We start from the raw sequence: 24,800 nt of genomic DNA, 5'->3' as shown, positions 1-24,800 counted from the left end.
ACCAGAGAAAGGAAATGCGGAAAGGGGTGCTTCTGCAGTGGCTTGTGGCGAATGTGCAGACGTGGTGAGATCGTGTGTGTGTGTGTGTGTGTGTGTGTGTGTGTGTGTGTGTGTGCGTGTGGCCGGCGCCGTGGCGGTGGATCGATTGTCGGCAACCGACGGAGAGCAAAAGCCGCGCCAGGCGTCACAGGCCGTAGGGGGAAGGGTCGGCGACGGCGAAGGGGGTGAGGGGAGGGGCGGGGCACCAGAGGAGGGGTGGTCGGTCACACGCCTCACCACCCCAGCCCGGCCGCGGGCGCAACTGAGTGTGGCTGCCACGACCTGAGCTGCGGGAAGACTGGCCTACACAGCACTGGAAATCAGTACAGACGCACGAATATTTGTAGCAAAATTAACACTGTATCAAGACATCAACGATTCAGTTGGTACAGGGTGGACCTCGGTATAAAGGCAGTCGGCTCTTTGCGGTTTTAGTGTGAGCGTACGTGCCTTTCCTGCGGATGCAAAACAGTTACCACTACCGACGATGCGTACTGTGTACGAAAATCACGATCGTGACAATGCCAAGCGGAAAACAGTTATCTTGTGAGGAAAAGGCCAAACTCGGCGCGTTGAAGGAAATGGGATTCTCTAATCGTCAAAATAGCCAAGTAGTTGAACAGTGTGTCTAATTGGGCGCACGATATGGGCAGAGCGGCAAATATGGGCAAAAAAGAAAATTATCTGAGGCGTCGAAGCGGTTACTTTCAAGCAAAGCAAGGCCCACAAATGGTTATTCTTCTCAAGTTGTTGCTGATTTACAGTTTCCAGTAACTGCCAGACGTGCAGGACAAATTTTGTCAAAAGACAAACATCTTGCATTCGAGAAACGGCGGCAAAGACCTGCTCTACCACCCAAACATAAACGAGCTAGATTGGAGTTTGCTGAAAAACATGTCATGGACTTGAGCATGGGATAAAGTGGTCTTCAATGCTGAGAAGAAGTTTAATTTACATGGTCCGCATGAATTTCAGACAACAGAGCAGCAGACGAGATTGAGCATAAATTTAAGTGGTGGAATTGTTATGATTTGGACAGAAAAAAATGTTCAAATGTGTGTGAAATCTTCTGCTAAGGTCAGCAGTCCCTAAGGTTTCACACTACTTAACTTAAATTAACCTAAGGACAAACACACACAGCCATGCTCGAGGGAGAACTCGAACCTCCGCAGGGACCAGCCGCACAGTCAATGACTGCAGCGCCCTAGACCGCTCGGCTAATCCCGCGCGCATTTGGGCAGACATCTGCAGCAAAGGTAAATCGCGCATTGATTGGCTGAACACTAGAACGAACTCCAACATGCCAAATGAGATGCTAGAGACAAAATGGAGTAGGATGTTTGAGGACCTAAGGGAGGAAAGTCATATACTTCAACAAGGTAAAGCATCTACGCATGCATCTGCTACAACAAAAAAGTGGTTTAAAAGTAAAGACATCGGTGTCTTCCCCTGGTCTGCACTTAGCCTGGATTTGAACACCGCGAAAAACTTTTGGGAAATACTTGCAATGCGTGTTCATTACAATGCAAGACAATTTGAGGCTGTATGTGAGCTGAAAAGAGCGATACGAAAAGAATGGGCGACAACTTCACTGCAGAAACTACAAACTCTAATAAAATCAATGATAAACCATGTAACTCCCCCACGACTGTTTATTTCTTATATGTATCAACTACTTTCATAATAAATTCGATACATGTTTGCCTCAGACAGCGTATATTACTTTACTTACCCTGCCTTTATACTGATTTCCTGTACTGTAGATGCTGCTGCCAGGTACATCGCCCTGCTGCCGACTTAGATCGAGACAGACCTGGCGCCCGGGAAAATTGTTACGAATTCCGCTGGGACGTCCAGAAAACTGATGCTGAAGACGTTCTCGCATAGGACTCGAAGAACTAACTTCGCCTCGGTGCGGCAGGAGAACTGTAACGCCATTATGCGATTCTTCACGTTTCGCAGCTTTGCCGAACATGAAGTATAGAACAACTCGCGTCAAACGCACGCAGCATGCTACGAAATAAGAACGAACGTGATGCAAGATGGCTTTCTACATTACAGCCTGAATAGAGCAAGCCGTCCATAATGGAGACTAAACGATAATTGCAACCAAAATTTGCTGCTGAAACCGCAATATAAGTGTAAAATATAAATAGGAAAGACTAATAATAATATGGAAGTGGGTGAGGGAGAAGACGGGAGGCAGAGAAAAAATAAGAAAAGTGAGCTGACGTGTCAACGATTCTCTAAAGTTTCTATCGTCCTAGTGAAGTAAACCCGTAACAGTGCTTAGTAATGAGCAAATGTATGTTCTATGTCAGCAGCTATTTTAGTAGTACATCTGTTTTCGATAGTACTCTACAAAACGTTTCGTTTAATGTCATGTGCAACTGAAGAACATCGTCATTGCTACGCAATTACGTAAAATAACTACTACAACAATGTGGTGAGTCCGTTAGAATCGATTTCTGCCGCTCATTTAACCTCTCTGCTTGTCGTATTCCAGCGATGGCTTCGTCAGCGTCTCGTAAGAGGGAGCGTAGTCACACACCTAGCTGTTTTAGATGTACGCGCGCTCCCTCCCAGCTTCATGTCTGTCAGCTGATCTGCGCAGTAACTGGGGTTGTTCACCGAGGACGAAAGTGCTGTTCTTCGTGTTATAACGGTGTCTACCATATTTCATGGATAACTACTTTCCTCTGCATCTACGGTCACCGGTTTGTGTCCTCAAGAGTCGACACGTTTCTTACTTCAACTGCTTTGGTTTATGCACACTAAGGTGGCAGTATTTACTACGCAGCCAAGGACTGCAGTAGAAAGAAAACTGGCGAGCACGTGTGAGTAAAACCTGCTCATAACTTTTGTTCTTCAATGAGGCTTTGCTGTAGAGGTTGAATTCTTGGTCTCGCCTGCATCGCTGTCAATCTTTCAGTGGACCAGCAGTCCGGGTTACCAATACAATCCCACTTATTTTAGGCCTACTTGTGAAAGGTAAACAGAATTTAGGATTTATTTCATGCAAGTTTTATTTCTGATTTCATTTACTAACCCGAAATTAATCTTCTTAAATTGTGTGACTTCTTTTTAAGGCCGATGTGTTAAAATCAGAAAGAAGTTAACCTCAAAAAGAATTAGTTCTCTTTTACATACTACGGTTATTCTACTATCGATCACAATTAAAACCAGATCGAGCCTTACGAGACATCTTACCTTGTGGATTTTTGTCATTGTTACCTTGTGTCTTCGTGGCTTTGAATTTTGCTCTGTGTGTGTGTTCGAGAATTCCTAATCGAAGCCAACGACGTCTGGACTAATTTCAAGCCAGTCGCCCTGATCTACTTAATGACCAGATAGAAATATTTGTTTCAGGTCTTTGAGCAGTGATTAATATTGTCAGTTATTTTTGTGCTTAAAATTCTATTAAAACTGATTCTCTTATTTAAAAAGAAAGACTTTTGTGTGCCTAATTTTAAAAATTTCTTTAATTATTTAACGACTTAAATAATCGTTTTCATTCTGCTGTGGCCGCCCACTTCACACATCGTAGACCCTACTGCATAGGCATCCCACATCACGTCAAACCAACACGGGATGCCTGCATCGCAGGGTGTATATTCAACAGGAAAACATACGTCTGTATTGTCACTCATTTGTTTCTTTTTCCGGCATACCCAAAGTTCGTCTCTCCGTTGCTTACTGATAAACCCTCGGGTTTTGGGTGGTTTTTGCTCCCATAAGTAAAAAATGAAAGGCGTGGCCAGGCACCCTTAGTATAACCGACGGTTAAGCAATAATAAAATCGATGTTGACTGCCAAAGTTCCTGAAGATGAGTCCCCAGCGAGTGCATTAAAATAAATCACGACTGTGACCGAAGGCGGTCGACTTTTATTTTGTGAAAGTAATACAGTCACGGAAGAAACACTGACAGCAAAGGATAAAATTAAGTTACAAAATGATTCGTCCCACTCCGTCCGGTTCCCCGAACTCCACACGAAGTAGAATACGGACGATGCTGCAGTTAACGGTATGGTCAAACTGAAAGCATCTGCTCGGCTGTGTGTAACGCCCCCGCAGACACACCTGGAGTCCTCTTCTCCAGGCCTTACAGCCACGGTCGCCGAGTAGTAGCATTCGTAACATCCCCAAATGGAATGGAGGAGAGTGTGAGGAGGTACGCCTCAGCTAGGAAGGCTGCATCAGGGTTCAAGACATAGCTGAATTCTGCGCTCTTTGGCAGCGTCCGTTCGCCAGTTCATAATATAAGCCTGAACTACCCGAAAACCTGCTGAGAAAGTCGAAGCTCTCGGACGTCCAGAGCGTTATGCGAAGAGCCACTCTCGGCGCCCCATTCAAATTACGCGACTTGTTCCTCCGGAGATTAATCAGAGAACTTCTTTGGCGGACCTGCATTAAATTTACTAAACTAATTCACTTATAAAATTTATTAACGGTAGTCAGCCTCGCTATTACTTGTGAGGCAGGGTTAACACTGTTACTGTTCCATCACCAAAGATAATGACATTGTAGCTATCTAAAAGGATTCATAAATATTTCGAAATCCCACCACTGCACCGGAAAATGTACATTGATAACAACAACACATCGTCTTTTGGTTCCTAACAGCTTACGCCGATAATCTCAACTAATATGAGGAAATGAGGCTAACAGTTCGATGTCAAACAAAAACAACACTCGTAAATTTACCATACAAATAAATGTAATTTGTTTGCTTCCGTTATACCTACCCAAATGTGTCTCTTTGATTACACACTATTTTCAGCTTGCCAATAGCTCCATTAGGTACTACAAGATCTGTTCCGACCAATAACACACAATAAGCCGCCATATTCACCTACAAAATCAGAAATGACCGAATGCAATTCAATGCCGACGAACGGGAAAGTACTTACGAACTCTTAAGCTTCCTATATTGACAAAAGTTGTTTTGTGGCTCACTCGGGATTACTCACTCCTGACTATATACTGGGTGTAATGGGCAAAAGTTTAGAGATTTTTATTGGTGACTGATAAGAGTATACTGAACAATATTATATCAGTATTTACTTCATCTGCAGACTAATAACTGCAGCTATTAGGAGTAGTACGTTTTTAGGTTGATTAGTTCCTGCAAGAACATGTGCCAAAAGCAAGCCATTAATGCTTATTTTCTCCTGGGCAGCAGGCAAGGTGCTGAAGTGTCGACACGTGAACGCAAAACGGTTAGTCTATACTAACAGGAGTACTGCACCTTGTGGTGCAGCTACGACCGTGCAGAAAACACCAGTTAGTAAATTATGTGAGGTGTGTGTGAAAAGACTGACGTAGAGAAAAAACAACCAACACACTTATGTGTGAACATATTAAGGTACCACATACGAAAATGTCTGCACTTTTATCCGTTGCACCCTGTACACACTACACTCTTAAAAAGGCACCTCCTCCTCGAGGAACACAAGATTTGTCTTCTACACCTAGGAGGTGTGAGAGCCAACTCTGCAATTATGCGAGCTCCAAGCCATTCTAAGAACTTGTTTTACGTTCAGGCCTTTCGGCAGTCCGCCATCTAAGAATAATGCAAGCGCTTCCATACATTTTCGGATGCCCCCAATTACTGAGCAAAACCCTTGCTTTCATAGAAAAGTCACTAGTTCTTAAGCCAGGCTAATAAGCTCTGATCACAAACCAAGGCTAATAAGCTCTGATCACAAACCACTTTACACGAATCACAGGAAGACCAATCCATCAGCTCCAGGCTGGACATAGCCGCCCATTCCAACGTGTGACGGAAATCAACTCTGACATTCCCAACAACCAGTGGTAGGACCTCAAACACACGTTCACAATTGTGTGTTACAGAATACTTAAAATGATTGAGAACTACTGCTCCTGGGTGAGAAGTCAACGAAAGAGCGTCTGACGTTTGGTATGGCCCTCTCTTAAGTGTTTATAGATTATGTGGAGGCGATTCGAAACGATTACCATCGCAACTGTTAAGATATCGTGATAAGTGGGGTACCACTGTGCAGAGGCAGATAAGGCTTCAGGCGCGTTATCAGCAGTGTTCCGAGGTATGAGCAATTGTGGAGGCCTCGCAGCATTTGACAACTATCTATCAGTTGCTGCGGCTAGTTAGCACACAGGTGGCACATCAAAACAGATAAAACGGAGAACAAATTGAAATCTCGTCTTACGAATAAAATGTTCCCTATACGAGCTATACACGGGATGATTCAAACAAACCAAACAAAGGAAATAATTGCTTAGCTTTCTTTTCTTTCTCATCCTCCTCCCAAACTGAATTTGGTCTCCGTCTCTAATGATCTCGGTGTCGACGGCACGTTAAACCCTACTCTTCCTTCCTTTCCTTTATCTTCCGTAAGCTAGTTTTCAAGCCAGTACAAGGTCTTCTTTGAAACTTCTCACTTCCTTCCGTTAATACAACTTGATAAGAATCCCAGACCATCAACAGTATACAAGAACTGGTCGAAACAAGAGTTCTGCAGATTCTCTTTTCCTGTGTGACTAACACTTCGTTCGGACTCTCCAACAAATGTGAGTCTAAACGACTAGATTTGTGTTAGATCCGTTTGGACAGATTCTCTTATATATCTTAACAGTTGTGACTGATCCCCGGTTGCGTAGTCAATCGACGTAAAATATTCTCACCTATTTACGTACATTACATTACCTTCATTCACGTTGAGCAACAGTTACCAATCTTCACATCGGACGCTGATTATCTACAAATCTGTCTGTACTTGGCAGCAATATCCCAACTGTGTCGCCTCTCTGTACAGAATGGCGTGTTCTGCGAACAACCTTATCTGCTAGGTCATTTATACAATTGTGCTATCGCAGTACCTTGAGACGTCCATGCGCTACTTTCGCTTCATTAAGAAGAACTGGCTGTGGTCCGTTTGGCAGAATGTTTTCAATACAGTCGCATATGTTTTCAGGCATTCCGTGTCGAGGTTTTTTCCTTTACTAGGCTACGTTGCGAACTATATCGAATGTGTTCTGGTTTAGTGCAGAGATACGGTTAATCAGTTCCTTTTTTTTCCCACAGGAGGGTATCAAATTCTACAAAACAGTGGTTCCGATCCTGCTACAGAGCAGCGAAAGATGGACATTTGCAAAAAGGGAAGCATAAAAGACCTAATACACTGAAATAAAACAAATTGGAACCTTACTAAGTAAAGGTTTTGTAACGTTCGACCAATTCACATATTGTTGTCCTCGATGTCTGTACCGCAACTACTGCAGTCTGTGAATGACACTAAAAGTACAAACAACTTCGAACTTCTGAAGACCCTCGTCAGCTACATAAGGGCCTCTGCATGACTTGAAAAAAGCGTGGTGCTCCATTAATGCAGCACGAATTATTAAACCACAACCTTTTCCTGGAGGATTAACATGTAACAAAAACTATTATTTCATTTAGGGCACGCACCGTTAGTATTACTAGGTGCTTTCGATGATATGAATTATCCTCGTGGAACTGTACACACAAGACAATGGTCTGCTGATGTTTCCTGCTGCTATCTCATATTCAATGAAAACACATCAAAGTCTTCTGGATTGGTTAGTAAGCAAAATACCGGTTTTATTCTGTCTCTAATTTAAATATTTGCTTACATTTTCTTCACTCATCTTTTTATATTTGTTACCTTCTTTCTTTAGTTATCCCCGAAATATGTTAAATCTGTTGTAATGGCATATCAGCCCATGCAGCAAAGAAAAGTTAGCTAAGCAATGATTTCCTTTGTAGGTATCTGAAGACGCCTCAAACAATTGGGCGGAACGTGAAACTGCGTAGACTTTCCCGCCCTCCTGCGTCTTAGTATGTTTTATGATTTTGCAGAACTTTCCTCAGATCAATCTGCCATAACACTCGTCGTTCTACCTCGACGTGATCTTCACCCGTCGATTTAGTCTGTACAATGCTGATGCAGTAGCTATCTGATCTGCAGTCATTACCTCGTTTCTTCTGGATTTCTGCTATTACTCTGTCTTTCTGTCCTGGATACGGTATATTTCGTTCATTACTGGCATCACGCCTTGAGCAACTTTTCAGTTGTTTTCTTGACTGTGTGACGGTTCAATACCGTCACGTCACTGAACCGTTAACACCCGCCGAACGAGCCTGGAGCAAACTGCGCGCGCCGGCGAAGTATACACGCCGGCCGCGGTGGGGCGCGTTACCTTGGGCCTGTATCGGATCAATTCGTATTGTATGAAGAGGAGATCAATTGTATCAAATGAACTGCCGTACTGATGGCTCGCCGGGAACCTGTTGTGAGTCAGCGTATTTGGGTTACGGACGCCCTATAAACTTTGTTAAAGGGTAGTTGTAGAAAGCCACACTGTGAGAAGGACAATGATGAATGTCCATACAGGTGCTATTGTCAAGCTCAAAAGCTATTCTCTCTGTGTGCGTGAGGGACTGAGAGAGAGAGAGAGAGAGAGAGAGAGAGAGAGAGAGAGAGAGAGAGAGAGAGAGAGAGAGAATATGTGTTTTTTTTAGCTTGTACAAATGTTTTTCTATTCATAACTAATAATCACAAATTCCGTATTAGTTCACATTGCAGATTGAATGGCAGTAGTGGCTTTCGCCAAGAGAGTCTGTGATAATTGGTAGCCGTATTTATTGCTAAGGTTTTGACTATTTCGTGTTTTGGGTGGTCCCATTTACACTAAACAGCATTTCTTCAAATTTCTGCTGATTACTGTTTGGGAATGATTTTTCGGAGGACCAATCTGGAGTTTTAAAATCATAATGGTCTGAGTGCATGGAAAAACGAAGATAGTGCGGTGTACAACAGCTGCGAATAGTTGGCTAACGTACTCGCATGAATGCGTATTATGTGTTTGTTTTATAGTAAATGAAAATAGCAAAACTGAGATCTTCATGATATTTATGTGGTAGCTTTATAGAAAATGAAAATGGCATCTCAGAACTGAGATCTTCAGGATATTTATTTCATTTGTGACATTGAAAAACGGGTAATCCAAACTTAAATTTTGTAAATTTCTGTAGATGTGATACTGTTCTGTATTTTCTTTTTCTAATGGCCCTGTATTAGATTTGTTACAAGCTGTGTAACTGAATTGTAAATGTGAACTGGGGTCCGCCTCTTGATTTCGATGTGTCACTTGAGATAGGATGTTAACAGAGATGTAACCTTTATGTTGTTGCATACCTCGCAACCCAGCGCCACCACTTCTAACTACGGCCACATCGTACGACTTTGTTTTTGTTTCCTACTTGAAGTCGGCCTCGTTCTAAAGAGTAAGTGTGCATCGTGTCTGTTAGTTATCACAGTAGAAGAAAGGGAACAAGGCTTTCGCCGTCTGTAGCCTTACGCGTTTTTTCCATAATACGCGTGTTGATAAAAAGTCGTAGATCCGGAGTTAATTTCTAGGTATTGTACTGTATGCAATCACAGTTGTGATTTCAATTATTACGTCCTATTGTAAGGGTTTTCATAGAGAAATTCAGTGTAGTTGTTTTTCCTGGGTTTAAAGGGATTTCGCACTTGTTAAACCTGGGTTTCACGTCCTGCTGAAAAGAAAACCCTTGTCTGTTTTAATGAAATTATCTGATGACGTAATCTTTATTGCCAGTAAGGGCACGATCGCAGCACCGAAGTGCGGCAACAGTATTTGCGTCTGCCATCATATATCGTGAAGGTTAAACTGCGTGGTTAAAAATAAAATTCCAATCAGGTGCAGAAGACGAGCGATACCTGTTCTTATCCGCAAGATAAACACATTGAACTAGCAAATGACGGAAGAATATATCCAGATATTAACAATATAAAGACATGGTCTCGTCTTTCCCAGCGGGTTGTTTTAATATAAATTTGTTGGTTTTTCAGGCACGTGGTCCAGCGTTTCGATTGTCACTCTCATATACACTGTCATCACTGAAACAAGATGCCATTTCGAAGAACTCACCCGCTGCAAGCCAGCGTTGCCAGATGTCCCGAATATAGCGGGACTGTTCGGATTTTCCTGTCAAAACCCAAATCTCGATTAAAACTTGTCACGATACTTAAAAATCCTGATTACAATCGAAACTGTTATTTCGCAAAACATATTCTGTTAATGGTGCGAAATTTAAATCAAGAGGCAGTGCAGCCAATATACTACAAACAAAAAATCTCAGCTTACAGTCTCAAAAGAGCTCAGCTGGCTAACTTACTCTCAACACCTGCTACATCGATCTTGCTCAGTAGTGAGTCAGAAGTCGATCAAAACAGTTGTTGTTAGTGCACTTTCATAGTTCGTAAAGAATTTTTGGGAACTCATTTGCCAGCAGATACCAAAACTAGGGGAGTGCCAGTGATGGAAAAACTGGTAACCAAGTTCAATAACGAATCGTGCCGAGGTTTACTTATTCTGTAACAACTGTACTTGTGTTTCAAGTGCCACTGCGCTGAATGACCCTCATACTTCAGCGTGTGGCAGGCAGGTGAAAACGAAAATTGAAAATACGCTTTAAAAATTTCAGACTTGTTAAGTTCAGAAGTGGCAGTTTCCCGAAAAAAAGAAAAAAAAACGTTTCTACTTAGGGAAAACCCGGCAATCCTGCTGGAAACTAGAAATCTAGGTACTACTAAAGGCCGTTATGTTTAAGGTAGTTATCGAGTGTGGAGCCGACCACTGTCAATTTATTTTTAAGCAGAGGATACCTACCGTGTTTTCTGTATTCCACTACAGGCCATTAAAATTGCTACACCACGAAGATGACGTGCTACAGACGCGAAATTTAACCGACAGGAAGAAGATGCTGCGATATGCAAATGATTAGCTTTTCAAAGCATTCACACAAGATTGGAGCCGGCGGCGACACCTACAACGTGCTGACATGAGGAAAGTTTCCAACCGCTTTCTCATACACAAACCGCAGTTGCAGGCGTTGCCTGGTGAAACGTTGTTGTGATGCCTCGTGTAAGGAGGAGAAATGCGTACCATCACGTATCCGACATTGATAAAGGTCGGATTGTAGCCTATCGCGATTGCAGTTTATCGTATAGCGACATTGCTGCTCGCGTTGGTCGAGATCCAGTGACTGTTAGCAGAATATGGCATCGGTGGGTTCAGTAGGGTAATACGGAACGCCGTGCTGGATCCCAACGGCCACGTATCACCAGCAGTCGAGATGACAGGCATCATACCCACACGGCTGTAACGGATCGTGCAGCCACGTCTCGATACCTGAGTCAACAGATGGGGACGTTTGCAAGACAACAACCATCTCCATGAACAGTTCAACGACGTTTGCAGCACCATGGTCTATCAGCTCGGACACCGTGGCTGCGGTTACCCTTGACGCTGCATCACGGACAGGAGCGCTTGCGAAGGTGTACTCAACGACGAACCTGGGTGCAGGAATGGCAAAACGTCAGTTTTTCGGATGAATCTAGGTTCCGTTTACAGCATCATGATGGTAGCATCCGTGTTTGGCGACATCGCGGTGAACCGACATTGGAAGCGCGTATCACCCGGCGTGATGGTATTGGTTACTCGTCTCGGTCATCTCTTGTTCGCATTGACGACACTTTGAACACTGGACGTTACATTTCAGATGTGTTACGATCCGTATCTCTACCCTTCATTCGATCCCTGCGAAACCCTACATTTCAGCAGGATAATGCACGACCACATGTTGCAGGTCCTGTACGGGCCTTTCTGGACACAGAAAATGTTCGACTGCTGCCTTGGCAGGCACATTCTCCAGATTTCTCACCAATTGAAAACGTCTGGCCAATGGTGGCCGAGCAACTGGCTCGTCACAATACGCCAGTCACTGCTCTTGATGAACTGTGGTATCTTGTTGAAGCTGCATGGCCATCTGTACCTGTACACGCCATCCAAGCTCTGTTTGACTCAATGCCCAGACGTATGAAGGCCGTTATTATGGCCAGAGGTGGTTGTTCAGGGTACTTATTTCTCAGGATATATGCACCGTAATTGCGTGAAAATCACGTGTCAGTTCTAGTACAATATATATTTGTCCAATGAATACCCGTTTATCATCTGCATTTCTTCTTGGTGTAGCAATTTTAAAGGCCGGTAGTGTACCTTTCTAGAAGAAGCGTCAGAACTACCTGCTTGCTTATCGCCGGACAGAAAAAGTAACGAGACAGAAGCAGCGATGTCAACCTGCCGCTGTGGACTGTGTGTGTGTGTGTGTGGTGAGGAGCGGAGATTCCGGTTTCGCTGCGGCACTTGATGGTCCCGGGCCGCCGGTGAGACGTCCCGCGCCGCCCGCTGACAGAAAAGCCGGCCTAAATTACGTACCCGTGCCGGCGAGCTGCCTCGTCCGGGGCCGGCTTCAAAGGCTGTCCCGGCAATAAAGGGACTCGCTCGCCTCCCAAGGACAGCCGCGATTGCCTGGCCGGCGCAGCCAATGTCGGCGGGCGCTGACCCCGTGCGCTCGGCGAACACTCGCCTAGAGGAGGTCCGCAGCCAGCGCGCCGTTCCCTCCCCGTCCCGGGCTCTCGGAAACGACCCAGCTGATTCCTCCGTGACGCCGTCTGGGTCGCTCTCCCACACTAATATACTCCGTGTGGAGCAGAACGCCTACATCCTGCAGGCATACTCTCGTTCCGACGTATGCTTTACGCCCGAACATTTTAAATTACACGCTCACACAATATATCTCATTTTTGCCACGTTTCTTAGCTTCGCTGTCGACTACACACGGGCTGGATCAGGGTGTGATTCTGTGATGACGTCACCAGTGTGCGATTTGCAAGGGGGGGGGATGGGGGGGGGGATTCCCCTCCCCTCTGACCATCCCCTCCTCTGGGTTTAGTTTATGCACCCCAACCTGGGATGTTTATTTCCCACGCACTGGAGTAAAACTTTACGTATAATTTAAATTTGTGGAGCCGAACACTGATAGTTTTTAATGCAGTCTTACTATTAATATGTTTGCTTATTAATTTTGAAAAAGGGTTATGTTCTAGTTAAGCATTTCAAATCATTTACAACTAAATCATCATTCTCATGTTGTCATTGTTGCTTTAGTCTAAGGTGCGTCATCCCTTGCGAGGGAAGTTGGGTGAGCTGGGGGCTGAAATTCCCACCCCGGGCCCTGACACAGGGCGGTGACCGGCCCGGTTTTCACATGTTGGGACCCTTAACGGAAGCACTACAGGGAAGAAAATTTGAAAGTGATGAAGACGTCATTGCTGCGGTGCAAAATTGGTTACAGATGCAACCGAAAAACGTATTTTCTGATGAAATAAAAAAAAAAAACCTCGTAAAAGTCGGGAAAACTGCATTGTATTTCAGGGAGATTACGTTGAAAAATAACGCATGTTTCAGTTTTCTATCATGAGAATAAGTACAGCTTTTCACACATGTGCCTTTACTTTTTGAGTTCCCCTCGTATACCTGTATGTAGATGATTTTGTAAATAAGCTTTACCTATAATGTACTTTTAAAGACATAACAAGGGATGGCTTTTCTCATAGTGCTTACGCGTGAATAGTGAGTTTCGGCATTAACATCTATTTATAAATAACTGTTTAACCATGGGTAACGCCACGGTCCAAGCTAGTAACATATATAATTATACTAACCCTCTAAGACATTCCCCCCCCCCCCCCCCCCCAACTGGTAAAAGCACAAATCGCACACTGGACGTTACAAACTTTCAGGGATGATGGGGAAATGTAGATATACCAATCTGAGGTAAGGATCATGTTAGGAAATGACTGACCGGAAAGTTCTAAGCGAAAATCGTTCCGATACCTCTGACAATGGAATACAGGCAGCGGTAATGTCGTTGCTGAGACTGTAGGATAGGCAATACCGACGAGCACTTAGGTGTAGAAGGTGGGATAATAGCTCAACTAATCCAATGTAGATGGCGTACAGTATACTGACTTGAGCATTCCTGGTGCACAATACCTGTGCTGCAGTAGACTGCAGTCTGTGTTTACAATTTGAAATACTAAAGTCGATCACCCGTACCCAAATAAGAGTTGTAACCAGTGATGGAACTTGCAGACATGGTTTTCGTGCATGGGTAAGCAAACGGAAGCAGCAGAGAAGATGAAAGATTGTGCAGGGTCAAATATCCCCAGGGAAGACGTCATGCTCACACTACTTTTCCCACGCTGTTCCAACGATTTAGTAAAACTGGTCAACAGATACCACAGCCCAAAGTCCGAGGAGGACGGTGAACTACACGGACTCGAGAATTAGAAGATGCAGGGCTCGCTCGAGTAGATGAGGCGCTCGCAGTCAGCATTCGATCAGGTGGAAGTGAAATATTTCGGAGAGTACTGTTCAGAGAGTGTTATGGGAAACGCAGTTACACCCCTGTCATTCACAACAAAGTGCATCCTTTAGCTCTTGCTGACTTCGGATCTCCTCGTGTCGTGTTAGACAATGGTTGTTGCAGCGCCTTGCAGCCGATCCTCACTTTTATGCGTATGTGCTTTCCACGGATGAAACCTGTTTCACCAGAGAGAGATGTTAAATAGTCGCAGTAGTCTTGTCTGGCTCGATGAGAATCCCGACGCTACAGCTGTGAGCAGCCATCAACACAGATTATCAACGTTTAGGTAGGCATAGGCAATGGTTACGTACTAGGCCCGCTTCTTCTTCCTCCCCGTTGAAGTCCACCACTGTGCACAGTGTCACACAACCCACTTGTTATTCGGAGACGGATGTGGCTCCAACACGAAGGGGGCAAACCCCACTATCGACTGTGGGTTTGTGAGCGCCTGGAAGAGGCATTCCCTGAAACGTGAGGAGGCAGAGGAGGTTCTATTTCGTGGCTAGCAGATTCACCTGATCTCACCCCACCTGATTTGTTCTTGTGGAGAGTCTCGTGTACCAGAAGCCTGTCGAGACAGAAGGGGAGCTCCTGGCAGGAATCTTCGCTGCCTGCGACACTGTTCAAACGACACCGGAGATATTAGAACGGATACGACAGAACTTTGCGCGATAATGCCAGTCCTGCATTGACGCAGATGGATGCCATTTGAACAACTATTCTAAATTTAGCAGCTTGTGAATCTTGCGCAGATTTTCGGTCTGTCCGACATCAACTTACGTGCGGCATTACTAGTGCATCAGTTCAATCCCGCGTCCGGCCATGCTGATTTAGGTTTTCCGTGATTTCCCTAAATCACTCCAGGCTAATGCCGGGATGGTTCCTCTGAAAGGGCACGGCCGACTTCCTTCCCCATCCTTCCCTAATCCGATGAGACCGATGACCACGCTGTCTGGTCTCCTTCCCCAAACCAACCAACCAACTAGTGCATCAGCAGGGGGACGGCACTGGTGAGCATTCAGAGGGAATTCTGTGAGTCATGATAAGAGTTAGGAAGTTGGGGCCCTTAGTTTGAGCATAGCGCTAGGCTAAGCCGGAACTTGAGTAGAGTTTGGCTTTACTTTCAACTCGGTCGTTTCCGAACTAGGGCCCCTTACCTGAAATTGATACATTTACGGTTCTCCATCATCCCTGAACGTGCTCGGTGGCTCAGATGGATAGAGTGTCTGCCATGTAAGCAGGAGATCCCGGGTTCTAGTCCCGGTCGGGGCAAACATTTTCAGCTGTCCCAATCGAAATATGTCAACAACACCTGTCGGCAGCTGAGGGTTTCAGTTAATTATTTATTCTAGAGAAGCTGCGCGCTCATCAATGGCATCTGTTCTTTCGAAAACAGTAACTATCTTCATATATATACCAATAATATGTGGTGGACAGAAACTGAATGACTGCAACAGAATTGTCTACCCACTCATGCAATACTGGTCAAAAATCAATCTGAAATATTTTCGCAATAAGATCAAACAGAAAAAAATATCCTTGGTGATTTCTATTGTGTGGGCATTAGGCTGCGGTTCATGTGTCAGTGGCTGTCCTTCGTTCTTCGTATAGCCTAGGAAGACGTCTTCAGCATAAAAAGAAGAAACGTTACGCACTGCAAGGTGCCCCAACCTACTGCGGTAAAAACACCGCTTTTGCGATATTTAATGTTCTTTTCTGTTATAAAAATTAAAACAGAAAGGTAAATCCTGAAAACCGATATCAGAAAATATAAAAGGCACTGACAACTTTTTGGGTGCATATTATGTACGTACACTACTGGCCACTAAAATTGCAACACCACGAAGATGACGTGCTACAGACGCGAAATTTAACCGACAGGAAGAAGATGCTCTGATATGCAAATGATTAGCTTTTCAGAGGATTTACACAAAGTTGACGCCGACGGCGACACCTACAACGTGCTGACGTGAGTAAAGTTTGCAGCGGATTTCTCATACAGAAACAGTAGTTGACCGGCGTTGCCTGGTGAAACGTTGCCTGGTGAAACGTTGTTGTGATGCTCGTGTAAGGAGGGGAAAAGCGTACCATCATGTTTCCGACTTTGATAAAGGTCGGATTGTAGCCTATCGCGATTGCGGTTTATCGTATCGCGACACTGCTGCTCTCGTTGGTCGAGACTCCACGACTGTTAGCAGAATATGGAATTGGTGGGTTCAGGATCCCAACGGGCTCGTATCACTAGCAGTCGAGATGACAGGCATCTTATCCGCATGGCTGTAACGGATCGTGCAGCCACGTCTCGATCCCTGAGTCAACAGATGGGGACGTTTGAAAGACAACAACCATCTCCACGAACAGTTCGACGACGTTTGCAGCACCGTGGACTATCAGCTCCGAGACCATGGCTGCGGTTACCCTTGACGCTGCACACAGACAGGAGCCCCTGCGACGGTGTACTCAACGACGAACCTGGGTGCACGAATGGCAAAACGTAATTTTTTCGGATGAATCCAGGTTCCGTTTACAGCATAATGACGGTCGCATCCATGTTTGGCGGCATCGCGGTGAACGCACTTTTGAAGCGTGTATTCGTAATCGGCATACTGGCGTATTACCCGGCGTGATGGTATGGGGTGCCATTGGTTACATGTCTGGGTCACCTCTTGTGCTTATTGACGGTACCTTTATCACCTGCATTTCCTCTTGGTGTAGCAATTTTAATGTCCAGTAGTGTATATCGCATATGAACACCGAAAACTACAACGATGGTCCAATAAGTACCTTTTACGAAGATAGGGCGCTCCTAGCAAATCTAATTCCCCTTCCCAACTACCAATTTCACGTGTCAACTTTCGTATCGCTACATTCCTCAGTTCGAAAATGGTTCAAATAGTTCTGGGCACTATGGGACTTAACATCTAAGGTCATCAGTCCCTCAGAACTTAGAACTACTTAAATTTAAGTAACCTAAGGACGTCACACACATCCATGCCCAAGGCAGGTTTCAAACCTGCGACCTTAGCGGTCGTGTGGTTTCAGACTGAAGCGCCTAGAAGCGCTCGGCCACACCGGCCGGCCATTCCTCAGTTTCCAGGAGCTTACCACTTAGTATATGTAATCGGATGTTATCCAGTCGTTCCTTTTCGATACTAGCACTGACTAGGGTTTGTTCACTTTTATCGACACACAGCATTCAGTACGGTAACTTCAGCGTCCAGTCACCGTAACGTGAATGCTTGTCAGAAGCCTGAATGACCACCTTTTGTAGTGCGGTCCGCTGCGATACGTGCAGGAGGAAAGTCTACGACGGTCTGGGAAGTACCGGCAGAAAAGTCGAGAGTCATGCCAACTCCAGTCCGATCGAAGCAGTCTAAAAGATTCTCAGTTGGGTTTAAATCCGGGGAGTTTGGCGGCCTGGGAAATACGGAAAACTCAATTTGGTGCTCTTCGAAACACGCCCGTACATGGCGAGCTGTGGGCCATTTTGCATTGTCCTGCTGGTACATGCTATAGTGGCGAGTAAGACCGAACTGCATGTAATGGTGGACATGGTTTACAAGGGTCGAAGCATACTTGTGTTGATCCGTTGTGCCTTCCAGAATGACGAGATCACCCAGGGAATGCCATAAAACCATTCTCCAGATCACAATACTTCTCCTCCGGCCTGGAGCCTTCTGACGGTCTAACAGCCATCTGGTCGATGGAACGTAAAACGTAAATGATTTGAAAAGGCCGCCTGTCGCCGTTCAGTGGACGTCCAGTTGCGATATTGGCGCGCAAATTCCAGCCTTCGTCGCCGACGAACAAGCGATCAGCATTGTTGCATGAACCAGGAGCCTTCTGCGGAGGTCCATAAGCGGCAACGGTCGCTGAACGGTCGTTGAAGAGATACTGTTGGTACCCCGTTCGTTCATATGGGTGGTCTATTCTTAAACAGTTGCACGTCTATTCGCCCGTACATATCTTCGCAGCTGTTGTTCCCCTCTGTCATCTATGGCCCACAGTGCATCACAGATGCGTCGGCGCTGGTTTGGGGTAGCGCATTTTGCCACGCACGGTATACTTTAGACGGCAGTTTACAGACTTAGTCGCTTCCGAAATGTTTCCACCCTTGGTCCTAAAGACAATGGTCGTGTAATTTTGGAAGTCAGATAAATCGGTCCGTTTCCACATTGCGAAGAACGGCTTTACTGTTTCTATTCCCCGCCCCCCAACTCGCATCGCATATCCTCTACTGCCACCTGCCGTTTGTGAGTGATTGTTGCACGCTGACATCAAACACATGCAGTGGTCACATTAACTTGACTGGACCGAGTATAAATTATGCCTGGGGTATTCTGTTTTTAAGTAGAATGGTCGAGGGATGTTACTTTCCTGTAGACAACAGTGTCGTTAGGCGAACAATTTGAGAATGCTATGTCCTGCTTTGTTTCCTTGGGGTACATTCGATGTCACATCACATGAACATTTGCCGTCCGTGCTCGGTTCAAAGTGACCCCGAAATGAGAAGCTGGGAGCGTCTGTTAATCCTCTTAATACCAAGGGGGTACTTTATACAACCTTTTGAAAATATTGCAATCCAGGCAGTTTTTTATATCTTAAAATTCTGAAAAAAATATTTATTGTTAAAACTTTGAACATAGTTGCTAAGGCTCAGTGAGCGTGTCAGAATTATATTAGAACAAATAAGCCTTCGGTCACAAATATTAAGTCAAAATTGACCAGGTTTTCACGCTACTATGAGCGTCGTCTTCAGAATTAAACTAACTGTTCTAAAACATATTAGGTATATAATACATTAATAAAATTAAAGTTTTTACTGACTGGAAAGAGATTCAGTACTTACAAGTCACATTTTAAAAAATCTAAGCCGGAAAGGTGACGTCATGAATAGTTGTAAATAAGATGGCTAGCCGCTAAGGGCTGCTCGTACTTGAGTGAACAAGGGTTGCAACAAGACTGTCTTGTGACTTGTAAGTACTGCATCTCTTTCCAGTCAGTACAAACTTTAATGTTATTAATGTGTTATATACCTAATATGTTTTAGAACAGTTAGTTTAATGCTGAAGACGACGCTCATAGTACCGTCGAAACCTGGTCAATTTTGACTTAACATTTGTGACCGAGGGCTTATTTGTTCTAATATAATATTTGTTGTCGTTAATGTGTTTGTCTACCAGATCCCAGAACTTTTCTTTTTAATTTTTCAGTTAAATTTTCGTTTTAGATGTCTATTTTTCCCAATGGTTCAAATGGCTGTGAGCACTATGGGACTTGACTTCTGAGGTCATCAGTCCCGCAGAACTTAGAACTACTTAAACCTAAGTAACGTAAGAACGTCACACACATCCATGCCCGAGGCAGGATTCGAACCTGCGACCGTAGCGGTCGCGCCGGTTCCAGACTGTAGCGGCTAGAACCGCTCGTCCACCCCGGCCGGCTTCTTCCAACGAATGTGATATTCAGTATCTTCAGGTTCAGGACCTTACACGTCAGTTCCTCTTTAAAAAGTATGCTGTTAATATGTCGCGGGACGACTAACGTTGAGATATAAAACATATTGCTAATGTACGCACAAACGGGAAAGACTACGGGATGAGGATTGGTACTCACCGTCGGAAGGCGATCTCGGGCTTCTCATCTCAGCAGGACCTGCAACCAATAGAGAGACAGCGTCAGTCGGCAGCACACACTCTCCCGTATCCCTTACTTGCTATTTCCAGGGTTAGCAGTCACTTCCACAGCAGATGTTGCTCCCCCGTCTGCTGTGCTACAGAGAACGGCTAATTTCCGATTGGCTCCTTCTTATGATGACTCAAATTTATCCTCGCGAAGTATTCGTCGTCTTTCCAACTGTATTCTAAAACATGAAGCCCTGGTTATTGTGTGCGTCATCGGCAAAGATGAGAAAATGAGGAGCGCAGTTTCTTTAAGTCGAAGAGAAGCATTGAGAGAGAAACTGCCCAGTCATTCGGGGAACGCCTGTGATTTGCCAGGCCTCCCACAAAGGCGGTCGGATGAATCCTTCCCGACGAGCTGCGACCTGCGCGTCGTCAGGTAATTTGTCATTTAGCCTGACAGACTGGATCCAGCGATGTCTCTGTCCCATTGAGAACGCGTAGCTAAGGCTGGCGCACACACAGTCGGAACTCAGATTTCAATATTTCAAAGCTTCTATTCTTCTTAAAATAATTTACAAGCTGGATAGTAATTTTAGCGTGAGGTCCAAACAAAGGCAAATGCTTTTGCTATCTGCCGCGCACATGGAATAGCACCCGTAATACACTGCTTCATTACGCTAGGGTCTTTGACAACTAAAGTCTCTTAAATTTGTTTATTTTAATTTTCAGTGGAAACCTTCATAAACTGGTACTCAAAGTATGCTTAGATACATACCGTAAAGTAATTGCGAAGCGTAGATGTAGATATGTATATATATTTAAGAATGAGATTTTCTCTCTGCAGCGGAGTGTGCGCTGATATGAAACTTCCTGGCAGATGAAAACTGTGTGCCGGACCGAAACTCGAACTCGGGACCTTTGCCTTTCGCGGCCAAGTGCTCTACCAACAGAGCTACCCAAGCACGACTCACGACCCGTCCACTGAGTACCTTGCGTATTTGCATCTAAGCAAATTTTCACGAGCCTGAAAAGTTGTAAGTACAGCTCTGACCACTTCCTTTTAGCTGTTCTCTTCAGTCCGAAGACTGCTTTGATGCATCCCACCACGGTAGTCTATCCTGTGTAAGCCTTTTCATCTCTGCATAACTAATTCTGCTGTAATTAGGTCTTGATCTCCCTCCACAATATTGATTCCCTACACCTCCCTCCAGTGTCAAATAGACAATCCCTCAAAATGTGCCCTATCAACCAAGTCGTTCTTTTAGCCAAGTTGTGCCATGCATTTCATTTTTCCCTACTTAGATTCAGTATCTCCCTACCAACTATTCACATTGCAAGTCTGATCTTCTGCATTCTCCTGTAGCACCAAATTTGAAAGGCTTTCTTTTCAAGAAGAATGGAACTCTACATGAAAAAACGTATTTCCTGGCGTTCCTAATATCTACCTCTTACAGGATTTTTAAGCTAAAATATAATCATTCATTCGAAAGGAAGCTTCTTCTGAACAAAAGCAGCAAATATTTAGAATATGTTGTGTCAATGTCATGTTGGTGAAGACGATATACTGTAAGTTTGGTAGAAGGTTACCTGTCCAACACCTTATCTTCGGATGCTTCGTATCCTACATCTTGTTAGTCGGTGAAGGAAGGGACTCGTATCTAAACCTGATTTTATCATAATCTCCAAGTACATCTAGTTTTTGTATATGGTGAAATTTACATGTTTCTGAATGAACGCATTAACTTCCAGCGAAAAATCGATTCGGAAGCAAGTACGACAACAAAACACGTTACTTCTCGCCCCATCCTATTCTAAAACTAAAAAATTCTGACTCTGTTGCATAGCTGTCGATTTCTGCTAGTGCCATTTCACAAAAGGGCGTAAAACAGAATCAGACCTCACAAACAGATCTCGACGCAGACTTCAATTAAAAATAGCAATCTCTGTTAGGTGCTTATACATGATATCAGGGAGTGTTTGCATGTATACAGAAAAATTAACACCCTGTCCGCGAATCTAGTTTACGTTGTGAATTATAGAAATATGGAAACTGCGCCATGTTTGGACAGCAAAATGATAAAATACCTCGATCCTAGAAATGTATCCAAATAAGTAGAACGCTTTCTAGAAAACAGAACGCAGCTCTTCGTTCGCAATGCAGAACCATCGTCAGGAGCCGAGGAGCTCTCGGTGCTCCTGAAGACAGCCCGATAGGGCAGGCGCTGTTCACTGTGTATGACAACGTCAGCGTCTCTAGCTCTATGAGGCTCTTCGCAGACAACGTACGTGTTTACAAGATCGTGAGATATATAGGATATCGCTATAAAACACAGACAAAGTGCAATCTTGTGCAAAGATTATCAGTAGACCTTAAATATAAACAAATGCAGTGTAATGGCACTACACTTCACGCAAACAGGACACTCGTATACGCAGGAGGGGAAATTCAAGGGAGGGGAAGAGGTACTGCAGAGTAGCGAAACAGCAAGGGGGCTAGAGGCGACACGAATATGTACACTAAAGCGCCAAAGACGTATTCAAATATAGAGTTATGTAAACAGGCAGAATACGGTGATGCGATCGGAAACACCTATGTAAGGCAACAAGTGTCTGGCGCAGTTAGATTGGTTACTGCTGCTACAACGGCAGGTAATCAAGATTTAAGTCTTTGAACGTGGTGTTCGTCGGCGGACGAGTGATGGAACACAGCATCTCCGAGGTAGCGATGAAGTGAGGAGTTTCCCGTACCACCATTTCATGAGTGTACCGTGAATATCAGGACTCCGGTAAAACATCAAATCTCCGACGTCGCTACGTCCAGAAAATATCCTGCACCAATGGAACCAAAGACGACTGAAAAGGATCGTTCAACGTGATAGAAGTGCAATCCTTCCGCAAATTGCTGCAGATTGCAAAAATGTTCAAATGTGTGTGAATACCTAAGAGACCAAACTTCTGAGGTCATTGGTCCCTAGACTTATCCACTACTTAAACTAACTTATGCTAAGAACAACACACACGCCCATGCCCGAGAGAGGACTCGAACTTCCGGTGGGATGGGCCGCGCAATCCTTGACATGGCGCCTGCAGGCTAGCGGCCACACCACCGGTTTCAATGCTGGGCCATGAAAAAGTGTCAGTGTGCTAACCATTCAGCGAAACATCATCGATATGGGCTTTCGGAACCGAAGGCCCACTCGTGTACCCTTGATGACTGCACTCGCCTAGGCTCGTCAACACTGACATTGGACAGTTGGTGACTGGAAACATGTTGCGTGGTCGGACGAGTCTCTTTTCAAATTGTATGGAGGGGATGGACCAGCACTGGTACGGAGATAACCTCACGAATCGATGGACCCTGCATGCCAGCAGGGGACTGTTCAAGTTGGTGAAGGCTCTGTAATGATGTGGGGTGTTTGCAGTTGGAGTGATATGCGACCCCTGATACGCCTAGAGCCGATTCTGACAGGTGACACGTACGTAAACATCCTGTCTAATCACCTGCACCCATTCATGTCCACAGTGCATTCCGACAACTTGGGCAATTTCAGCAGGACAATGCGACACTCCACACGTCCAGAATTGTTACGGAGTGGCTCCAGAAACACTTTTCTGAGTTTAAACACTTCCGCTGGCCACCAAAACTTCCCAGACGTAACATTATTGATCATATGTGGGATGCCTTGCAACGTGATGTTCAGAAGAGATCTCCACCCCCTCGTACTCAGACGGATTCACAGAGAGCCGTGCAGGATTCATGGTATCAATTCGCTCCAGCACTACTTCAGTTATTAGTCGAGTCTATGTCACTTCTGCGTGCTAGCGGAGGTCCTACACGATATTAGGCAGGTGTATCAGTTTCTTTGGCTCTTTAGTGTACAGGAAAATGTAAGCGGGTTTGTTTTACAGGCATGGCCAGTTTGGTCGTAACCAATAGCTTCAATGCTAAGAAAATGTTTCCAGGTATTTAGACTAATTGCAGGGAAGTACTCTATAAAAATAATACAGTTCATTGTTTGACATAATACTATGGATCTTTCATTGTAGCTACTTCCACACACAAAACACATTTAGCAAATGCTCTGCACACAAAACACATTTAGCAAACGCTCCACCCTACGTTTCTTCATTTTCATTAGTATGTTTGTTTCATTTTCACTGGAAGTTTCAGTTTATTCACTGTCATCCTCCTTCTTGCAGAATCAGTATTGCTTCCATCAATGTGACTATTACTATTCGAGTCTCTATAACTTCCCACATACGAGGGTTGGAACTTAAATAGTGGCAACTATTTTTTCAAAAGCCGATGCAAAAGAGCTACGTGTTTGTACATGTTACTGTCCTTCAAAATAGTCACCAGCGTTGTGTAGAACCCGTTGCCAGCGATGTGGAAGGGGTAGTATACCGCAGTAGAGCCTGTTCTGTTGATGGTGCGAATGGAGCGGTCTGAAGTTACAGCGATTCTCGTGTACGACTGTGTTGGTGTTATCCTAACGCAATGCGTTCCTCCACGGCAGACCATCAATGCACAGTAGTACTGTTCGTTTTTGGAGCATCACCTGCGACCAGTTTTGCGACAAGAAGCGGCGACTCTTTCTGCGCAATCCACCCATCATTTTGCACGACAATGCGCGGGTGCATACAGCACAAGCTGTGGCTGCTCTATTCGGTCGATGGGACTGGGAAGTACTGAACCATACACCATACTCCCCGGACTTAAGTTCTTGTGACTTTGATTTGATTCCGAAGAAGACGGAACCACTTCGTGGCATTCGATTCAGAACTGTTCCAGAGACTTGACAGGCAAAATAGGCTGCTCCATTCGCTCCATCAACAG

At 44.7% G+C, this 24,800-nt stretch overlaps 1 protein-coding gene across 5 annotated transcripts in view; it reads right to left on the bottom strand.

Moving 5' to 3' along the window:
- Positions 1-24,800, bottom strand: part of LOC126354996 (protein shank) — a 289,319-nt gene that overhangs the window by 197,042 nt on the left and 67,477 nt on the right. For all 5 annotated transcript variants that reach the window (XM_050005110.1, XM_050005111.1, XM_050005113.1 and 2 more), the window contains exon 2: positions 19,956-19,994. The gene's annotated coding sequence lies outside the window, so the exon portion shown is untranslated. The remainder of the gene's footprint in view (positions 1-19,955; positions 19,995-24,800) is intronic.

The sequence above is a fragment of the Schistocerca gregaria genome, chromosome 3, assembly GCF_023897955.1.
Source record: "Schistocerca gregaria isolate iqSchGreg1 chromosome 3, iqSchGreg1.2, whole genome shotgun sequence".
Classification (NCBI taxonomy): domain Eukaryota; kingdom Metazoa; phylum Arthropoda; class Insecta; order Orthoptera; family Acrididae; genus Schistocerca; species Schistocerca gregaria.
This window is presented reverse-complemented; position numbering and strand designations above follow the sequence as displayed.